Below are 7,173 nucleotides of genomic sequence, written 5' to 3'. Positions count from 1 at the left end.
TTTTTTCCTTCTTTTTCCTCTTTTTTTCCTGTCCCGCATCAGGGAGAAGACGGGAGGAGAGAGGGGGAGGATGTGGAGGCTGCGGGATGGATCCTGGAGGAGATTATGCGACACAGGCAGCAGCAGAGATCAATGTTCCCGGTGCTTCTCCTCTCCCTGCTGCGGTTCTTGCGGGACTCGCTGCCTCTGTGCGCTGAACAGCCTGATGGAGACGGAGTCAGCTGAAAGATGCGAGCGTCTCTAAATGACACACGGTTGAAGGCAGAAGCTGCATTGGATTAGGCGGAATGCGGCGGTTCGGGCCTGTTTGGATCATGTAGGCTAACGTTGCACGGTCCGGCCTGCAGACTCATCTGCTCCATTCATTGTCGGAGGGGTGGAGGAAAACACTGTTATATAAGACTCCAAAAAGATCACGATATGATTGAACCTGTCTGGATTACATGACGTGCATTTAGATCAAATGTTGATCATGTAATCCAGCATTTCTATTACTACAAACTTACTACTCTTTTATGCACATATTAAAGAAATGAGGCTGTGTGATAATCTGAAACAAAGAGAAAACAACAGACACCCTTTTCTTTATATTCTATCTCCTCCTGTGTACCAGACCACAGGAGGAAGTCTCTCATATCAGGAGGTTTGTCACCTGGTTCTGCTCCATTATGGCTGTCTGCCTGATGCCCTTGACATGTCAAGCAGAACAAATGATCAGGAACATGCAGGTTCTTGTGCAGTTGGTAAATGTTTAGACATATGTGACCTTCCAATGATTTCCTTCAGTCCTACCTGCTGTTTACCTGACCATGTATGTTTCTTGGCTCCTTTCTCTCCGTGTTCACAGTGGACCTTGATTTAAAATCAGTCAATTAAGGCACGCGGTGAATGCCAAGAGAGAAGTCTCATTGCAACGCTGGAATTTAAACATGACTGTACATTTTGATTTTGTTGTTCCAGGTTTTGCATCCGTTCTCCACCAGCTTAGACATGATCATAAAAGGATGTGTGTTATTTCCTTTGCTGACTTACTAAAGTCCAACTTGGATACAAATGGTTCCGTCTCAGCCAAGAGAGTAACAGCACACGAAAACTATACCACACTGTTGAATTAATACTTGTAAAGGTTCTGTAACATTGACAAAAAATAAATAAAGTACGGTCATATTGAATATTGTTGAAAAGCTCATTTATTTTAATAAATCATTTCATTAAGTGAAACACAATACAGATTAGTTACACTGGTAAAGTGAGTGAAGTCTAATGTTAAAACTATCAAAGAATGATTGGATGAAACTGGATCACAAGACAAGTAAAATTGGGGATCAAATATTTTTCTGATTAATTTTAACAATACTGCCGATACTGACTGCATGATTACTTACAGGTTGAAGTTAATGTTGTCTAAAATTACAACTAAAGTGGTAAACAGACAATCTGACAGCATCGCTGGAGAAGGGTAGTTAGGGTTAGCTCATTTCAGGTTAAAACATCAAATGTTCTGTTGCAGCAGCATGAAGCTTACTGGGTTCATGAAACAACCCATCAGTTTTTCTGTGTGCCCTGCAGCAACAGATTTGTTCTGACCATGTGTTTTGGTTGAAATGATTTTGTAAAAACATCAATAAATAGATGATATTTTTGGACTGATCCAGGGTCAATTATTTTCTTGAACTTCATGATAGAAAAATAGGACTTGAGTCTCCAAAACCCAGAAAGAAACTCATTCAAGAATGAACAAGAATAATTTAAATCAAATTCCCTTTAACAGTTGAGGTGTAAAAATATTCATCAGAACTTGTTAGAGTAATAGATTATTTTTCTGTTCCAACAGAAAAAAGTGAATAATTTAGATTGTGTTTTAACATGATAATAAGCAACTTTAAAAAAAATGATACATAGAAAGTCCAGGAAATTTTGCTTCAGCATGCAATCAAGATTATCACTGCTCTTTGACTTCAAAGCACATTAAATATTAACAGAATTCAACTAATCATGAATTTTGACCTTTAATTATAAAAAATAAAAAGGTTTCTACTTTTTCAATGACTGAAAATCAATCCCACTCCTTAGTCAAACTCTCACAGGTTTTTGAATAGTTTGATGAGCTTTTTCTCTACCAACCCATTGTCTTGGTAATGATTTAAACAGTGATTGTCCAGAAATCAACAAATTCACATTCTCTTAACATGACTGACTAGGTGTTATGACATTGAAAAATTGCTTTTAGAATAACTTTAGCAAGTTTTTAATTCAACAAGCGCCATTAACCAGTCACAAATGCATGGTGCTTTTATGGTGTGCTCTGTGACAGCTGACCCTGATCTGAATGGTAATCGTTTTCTGTTCATCCTTAACATTAGTTTACATATTAATTAGTGAATAGTTTAGATTTTGTATTTTTAAAATTATCCTTAGCCTGACTCTTTCATTAACTATTTGCAGTGCACACATTTAGTTAACTTTATCTTTCAGTTCTTTATATTTTTCTTAAATGCAATAAATTAATTTCTTTGTTTTGAGTTACCAGTTTCCTGTGGAGCTGCTGCTGGGGTCACTCAGAAGAGCTCCAGCTAATCGATGTCCTACATGGCTGACAAACCTCCTCAGCAGGTCATTCCATTTGTTTGCCAGAGGACGAGGAAATTTGGTTTTCTTTGATTTAATTTTACTATTTCTTTAATGTTTCTTCTTTTTGGCAGCTTAGTTCTAAAAGTGTTTATTTCATTTAAAGATTTAGTATTGTGTTGACCAACATTTGTTTAAGTTCTTGTATGTTTAATTACCCCCTTATGCATCAGCAGTGGTCTGATCAGCCGCTATTTAACTTCCCCTCATGTCTTGTTTGTTAGGTCAGTTTTGTGCTTGAGTTCTTTGTGTTACTACCTGAGTTGTAGTTTGTTATGTTGACCTCAGTTTTGGGCCCAATTCATCATTTTTGAATTATTTTGGAACTTTTTGTAATAAATTAAGAATATTTTTGTAATCCATTCAGTGTCTCTCTGGCTGGTCTGTGTAGAACCCTCACATTGCTTAATAACTGGATGTACCTCTCTGTGGTGGAAAAGTTATGTAGAAAAACAAATCAATTTAAACCCTTGGAGCAGAATTTAAGAAATGTTGAAACTATATAGACATTTAAGTATCTGAGCTGCCTATCCTCCCTGAAAACTAAGTTAAATGAAGAACATGAATGTATTGATATTAAAAATAGATCCATTAATTGCTCAGGAAAATTTATTTTTAATGTTAGTGCTGTAATATAAGCCATTCTGCTGCTTTTCAGGGAGAATAGGCAACACTGGGCTTCAAATCCAATGTCCAAATAAAAACAGATTTGTTTGTTGTTGTTATTGAATGTAGTCCCCAGTTTCTTTTAATATGTTTGCAGGTTGATCCTCAACAACACCATCTATGACAGAAACACCCTATAAGGTTTGTCTGAACTAGTATAACTAATAAAACTCTCAAAATTGTCTTTGAAAAAATCCACAGATACTTGCTTGTTTACATTTAAGCAGCCAAACTGCTTTGTAGAAAGTAAGCTGATCTAATCTGACCTGGTAATCCACAGTAAGCATCTGTCTACATTTAATCCTGAAAAGTGTCTCCATGTTCATACTGGCTTCAGATTTGACCTTTGCCCAATATTTCATAAAAGCCTTGAATTCAGACCTACCCATACCTTAGTAAGTGTGCATACCAACTACACACAAACACACACACACACACACACACACACACACACACACAAATGACATTTAACAACCTCAATTTTGCAAAAACGTTCCTGTGCTCAGTTGAAGTAGCTATTGGATTGTTCAAAAGGGGAAATGGAAACTCTTTCTTTGTTTCATACTGATTGCTGAGGGTTCGTAGAGGAGTGTGTGGTAATCCAATATCTACTTTCTTTCTTTTTTTTAGTTAAAAGAAAATCTCAAGGTGCACACAGTGCGTTCAGCCGAACAGCTGCAGGCGTTACTGTTCTCGTTTATAATTAAATCTGCAAAGAAAGACTGCAAAGCTATCACTCAACACTAGAACATGCAAGGGAAATGTTCTTTGAGGAAATCTTAAACAAAAACATTAACAATACCTGTGCTTTAGTTGCAACAGTCCATAGGTTCACCAACAGTCCAGTGACTGTTGCACCCAAACTCCACTAACAGGGCCTGCAATGAATTCCTCATTTTCTTTGCACAGAAAAGTAAAAAAATAAAATAAAATTAGAGGATTAATCTCCACATTCACACTAAATTTACAACCAATGCTATACCCAAACATAGCAAATGCAGAAAACATTAGTCAATTTCAAGTACTTAACTATAAAACTTAGAAGAAATTATAAATCAATTAAACTCAAGTTACTGCTGTCTTTGATTGAGAAAGTTCTGTCTGTCATTGTATCTGATCTGATCAGATAGTAAATGTATCCCTCTCATCAGGTGTTTTCCCCCAGGCTTTAAAAACAGCAGTTATCAAACCAATGATATCAAACTATGTTTGCATAAAGAACAATCTTGTTGGGAAGCTGGGGTTTGGGATCTGTGTGGATTTTTGTTCAGTACTACAGCCATCCACCAGAGGGAGCCAGGAGGTTGCTCCTCATTGGAGGGTGAACCTGCTGAACTATTAAACGCACCTGCAACTCATCTGCTGCATCAACCAGAGCTTAAGAGGAGCCAGTTGTCAGACCTCTGGTTCCTGGGTGTTAGCCATACATGGTACTTTATGGCTCCCAGTGTTTGTTCTTTCTGTGATCTCTGTGTTTTTTTGGGTTTTTGTGAATCACTGTTATGATCTTTAAAGGTTCTTTCAGCGGCGTTCCTGTGCCGCCTTGGTTTCTCCTGGTGATGGGTAGATGAGGCGTCATGAAGCGTGTCGGTCCATAGCAAAACTGTATTGATACGGTGTCCTTAACACCTTCCAGACCTCTTAGGTCTTCTGGTTCTGGTCCAAACATGGAGAAGTAGTATTCAGCTTCTATGCACCACAAATCTGGAACAAATTTACAGAAAATTGTAAAACTGCTGAAACACTGACTTCTTTTAAATCTAGACTAAACATCCATCTGTTTAGAGTTGTTTTTGGAACATAACTAATAAAACAAACATTATGATGTGTAACAATGGCATTTTACAAATGTTTACTGTGTTATGTAACTTTGTATTTTTTGTCTTTTATGATGTAAATCACTTTGAATTGGATTGTGATATACAAATAAATGTGACTGATGACTATCTCATTATTGACACATATAACACATACAGTGCCTTTTGAAAGTATTCGGCCCCCTTGAACTTTTCAACCTTTTGCCACTTTTCAGGCTTCAAACATCTAAAATAATTTTATTATTGTTAATTTGTGAAGAATCAACAATTATGAGGTGGAATTAAATTGGTTGGATATTTTAAACTTTTCCAACAAATAAACTGCAGAGTGGGGAGTGCAATAGTATTTGGCCCCCTTGCATTAATATTATGTAGCACCACCTTTTGCTGCGATTACAGCTGCACGTCACTTCTCAGTTTTGCACATTAAGAGACTGAAATTCTTGCCCATTCTTCCTTTCAAAACAGCTGGAGCTCAGTGAGGTTGGATGGAGAGCGCTTGTGCACAGCAGTTTTCAGCTCTTTCCGCAGATACTCCATTATTGGATTCAGGTCTGGACTTTGACTTGGCCATTCTAACACCTGGATATGTTTATTTGTGAACCGTTCCATTGTAGATTTTGCTTTATGTTTGTGATCTTTGTCTTGTTGGAAGATAAATCTCCGTCCCAGTCTCAGGTCTTCTGCAGACTCCAACAGGTTTTCTTCCATTATGGTTCTGTATTTGGCTCCATCCATCTTCCCATCAATTTTAACCATCTTCCCTGTCCCTGCTGAAGAAAAGCAGGCCCAAACCATGATGCTGCCACCACCATGTTTGACAGAGGGGATGGTGTGTTCAGGGTGATGAGCTGTGTTTCTTTTATGCCAAACATATCGTTTTGCATTGTGGAAAAAAATGTTGGATTTTGGTTTCATCTGACCACAGCACCTTCTTCCACATGTTTGCTGTGTCTCCCAGGTGGCTTGTGGCAAACTTTAAACGAGACTTTTTATGGATATCTTTGAGAAATTGCTTTCTTCTTGTCGCTCTTCCATGAAGGCCAGATTTGTGCAGTGTACGACTGATTGTTGTCCTATGGACAGACTCTCCCACCTCAGCTGTACATCTCTGCAGTTCATCCAGAGTGATCATGGGCCTCTTGGCTGCATCTCTGATCAGTCTTCTTCTTGTTCCAGATGAAAGTTTAGAGGGACGGCCGGGTCTTGGTAGATCTGGTCTGATACTCCTTCCATTTCAATATGATTGCTTGCTCAGTGCTCCTTGAGATGTTTAAAGCTTGGGAAATCTTTTTGTATCCAAATCCAGCTTTAAACTTCTCCACAACAGTATCTGGGACCTGCCTGCTGTGTTCCTTGGTCTCCATGATGCTCTCTGTGCTTTAAACACAACCCTGAGACCATCACAGAGCAGATGGACTTGATTACACACAGGTGGATTCTATTTATCATCATGCCACCCCCACACCATTACTGACCCACTGCCAAAGCGGTCAGGCTAAAGGATGTTGCAGGCAGCAGATCGCTCTCCATGGTGTCTCCAGACTCTGTCTTGTCTGTCACATGCTCAGTGTGAACCTGCTTTCATCTGTGAAGAGTACAGGGTGCCAGTGGTGAATTTTCCAATCCTGATGTTCTCTGGCAAATGATAAGTGTCCTGCACGGTGTTGGGCTGTGAGAACAACCTCGCCCATCTATGGATGTCGGACCCTCATACCATCCTCATGGAGTCGGTTTCTAATCGTTTGTGCAGACACATGCACATTTGTGGCCTGCTGGAGCTCATTTTGCAGGGCTCTGGCAGTGCACCTCCTGTTCCCCCTTGCACAAAGGTGGAGGTAGCGGTTCTGCTGCTGGGTTGTTGCCGTCCTACAGCCTCCTCCACATCTCCTGGTGAACTGGCCTTTCTCCCGGTAGCGCCTCCAACCTCTGTCAGTGTAGTATCAGTGGATACTACACTGACAGGCACACAAACCTTCTTGCCACAGCTCGCATTGATGTGCCATCCTGGATGAGCTGCATTACCTAAGCCACTTGTGGGTTGTAGAGTCCGTCTCATGTT

At 39.3% G+C, this 7,173-nt stretch overlaps 1 long non-coding RNA gene across 1 annotated transcript in view; it reads right to left on the bottom strand.

Annotated features, from left to right (window-relative positions):
- The window catches only part of LOC107833890 (uncharacterized), a 19,502-nt gene continuing 12,329 nt past the window's right edge, over window positions 1-7,173 (bottom strand). Inside the window, exon 3 of the long non-coding RNA XR_001659666.1 lies at window positions 1-1,241. This is a non-coding gene — a long non-coding RNA (uncharacterized LOC107833890). The remainder of the gene's footprint in view (window positions 1,242-7,173) is intronic.

The sequence above is a fragment of the Poecilia formosa genome, unplaced genomic scaffold (genome assembly GCF_000485575.1).
Source record: "Poecilia formosa unplaced genomic scaffold, Poecilia_formosa-5.1.2 Scaffold475, whole genome shotgun sequence".
Lineage (NCBI taxonomy): Eukaryota > Metazoa > Chordata > Actinopteri > Cyprinodontiformes > Poeciliidae > Poecilia > Poecilia formosa.
The sequence above is the reverse complement of the archived record's forward strand: the minus strand, read 5'-3'. Positions and strand labels throughout refer to the sequence as shown.